The sequence below is a fragment of the Crocuta crocuta genome, unplaced genomic scaffold (genome assembly GCF_008692635.1).
Source record: "Crocuta crocuta isolate KB4526 unplaced genomic scaffold, BGI_CrCroc_1.0 scaffold172, whole genome shotgun sequence".
Lineage (NCBI taxonomy): Eukaryota > Metazoa > Chordata > Mammalia > Carnivora > Hyaenidae > Crocuta > Crocuta crocuta.
The window spans coordinates 5997311-6000175 of record NW_027528872.1 but is presented as its reverse complement, the minus strand read 5'-3'; positions in this window follow the sequence as shown (position 1 = coordinate 6000175).

Here is a 2865-nt window from a genome sequence, read left to right as displayed (position 1 = left end):
ATGACATGATTGTCCATACAGAAATTCCAAAAGACTCAATTTTAAAAATCTAGGATTCAAGGTTAACAGACAAAAGTCAATCACTTTCCTATACATCTGCAATGGACAAGTAAAATTTGCTATTTAAAAAATACCATTTATATTACTTCAAAAAATGAAATACTTAGATGTGCATCTAACAAAGTATATGTAAAATCCACATAGGAAAACTATACAACTCTTATGAGCAAAAAAAAAGAACTGAGTAAGTGGAGAGATAGTCTATGCTACATACAATGGAGCAAAGCTAATCTCATCCAAAAATGATGCCGCAACAACTGGACATCTCCATGCCACACAATGAATCTAGACAAAGACCTTCTATCCTTCACAAAAATTAACCCAAAATGGGTCACAGACATAAATGTTTAGCATAAAACTATATAAATCCTGGAAGATAACACAGAAGGAAACATGATGCATTTGTTTGCATTTGGATGCATTTTTAGATACAATACCAAAGGTATGATCCATAATTCATAATTGATCATCTGGACTTCATTAAAATTAAAATCTTCTGCTCTCTGAAAGACAATAGGAAGAGAATGAAAAGACAAGGCACTGGGAGAAAATATTTGAAGGCACATCTGATAAAGCACTGTTATCCAAAATATACAAAGAACTCTTAAGACCTAACAATAAAAAAAAAAACAACCCAATTAAAAATGACCCAAACACTTTAACAAACACTTCACCGAAGAAGTTATACAAATGGCAAATAGCATATGAAAAAATGCTCCAAGTTATATGTCATCAGTGAAATGGAAATTAAAACTGCAATGAGATGTCACCACACACCTACTAAAACGGCCACAGCCTGGAACACTGACAACACACAATGCCAGTGAGGATGTAGAGCAACAGGAACTTGCCTTCATTGCTGGCTGGAATGAAAAATAGTACAGCCACTTTGGGAGATGGTTTGGCAGTTTACTATATGATCCAACAGTCATGATCCTTGGTATTTACCCAAAGGAGTTGAAAACTTACATCCACGCACAAACGTTCCCATAGATGTTTGTAACAGCTTTAGTCATAAGTGTCAAAACTTAGAGGCAACCAAGATGTCCTTCCACAGGTGAGGGGATAAATAAGCTGTGGGACATCCAGACCATGGAATATTCTTCACCACAAAAATGATCTCTTAAGCCATGCTAAGACATGGAGGAAAATCAAATGCATATTACCAAGTGAAAGAAACCAATCTGCAAAGTCTATAAGACTGTATGATTCCAACTATGTGACATTCTGCAAAATACTAAACTGGGGAAACAGCAGAAAGACTAGTGGTTGCCAGAGTCTGCAGGGAATAGGAGAAGGATGAATAGGCAGAGCCCAGAAGATGGTTAGGGCAGTGAAAATACTCTGCGTAATACTGAAATGGTGCATGCATGTCACTGTACCTTTATCCAATCCATAGAAGGTATATGACCAAGAAGGAGCTGTAATGTAAACTACAGACTTTGGGTGATTGTGACATGTTAATGTAGATTCATGACTTATAATAAAATGTACCATCCCTGTGGGGGATGTTGATAATAGGGGAGTCTATGAATGTGAGGGGGGGCACTGAGATATATGGAAAATCGCTGTACCTTTCCCTTAATTTTCCAGTGAACCTGAAAGCTCTCTAAAATAAAAAAAATCAAATGTCTCTATCCCATTTTGACCATTTTTTATAAGTCTTTCCTAATTATGTATGTGTGTGTGTGAGTGCTTGTATGTAAATGTATAGATCACACACAAAGAGACATGTGGGCTTACTTGTTTTAGATCTGCCCTGGAGTATGTCATTGAATATATAATATAAAACTAAAATTATTTGGAATGGATTATAATATCAAGACTCTCTTAGGAACACAGTCTCATATCTTATTATCCTCAGAGCTTAAACGACTTTCCAATTGTCTAGTTTAAAGATTTTATACTAACATTTAAATATATATCCTTTTGACTTGCCCTGAATGGATACAGAGAAAATGATACAGAGAAAATGATCACAAAACCTGCTCATATATTCAAGCATTATTCTTTTACAGGCTTGAACACTGCCATGAAATGTGACTTCAGAATGTGGAGTATATGCAAACACAATTGAAGAATTCTTACCTATACAGTATTCCTACCTTGGGTACATATAATGCTGCAGATGTATTTCCCAGTCATATTTTCCTCCTGTCAGAATCTGTACAAAGCACACTTGGTCATTCACATTTTGTTTTACAAACAAAACCTAAGAGAAGTAATCTTTCTTCTCCTCAGTAAGAAGTGTATCACTATAGTTATTAATGATCTGCAAAGACCAGACCTGAAGACAAAGCTTTGTATTTTGACCAATATCTTTTTGGGAAAATCCTTAAGAGTTTTTGTTTGCCTGTTTGTTTTTTGAGGGTAGATGTGTCTGTTTCTTAAGAGTAGACGTGTCTGTTTGTTTTTTAAGGGTAGACGACTGTCACTAAAAGGAATAAGCCCTGGCAGGAGAAATGGATGAATATTTCAACCTGGTGCTATTTGCTTTTGGCCCAGAAAGGCAAAACACATTTCTGCTAATAGATTTTTTTTCATCCTGTCACATGTACTGCAGGTTATAGAACGCAAATTATGGTAAATCTCCTGCTCTTTGCATTAGACACAAATAAACAAAAAATACCAACACAACAAAAGAATATGATTTATAATTCTCTACAATTGCATCTCTTTCGAGCAATATATAATCATACTGCCTCTCTCATTTTACAGCTTAGGAGAGATGGGTGAAAACACTTTTTTTTTTACTTTTGCTGATAAAAAATAATAAGCAGAATAATAAAATCCATCCATTTTCCT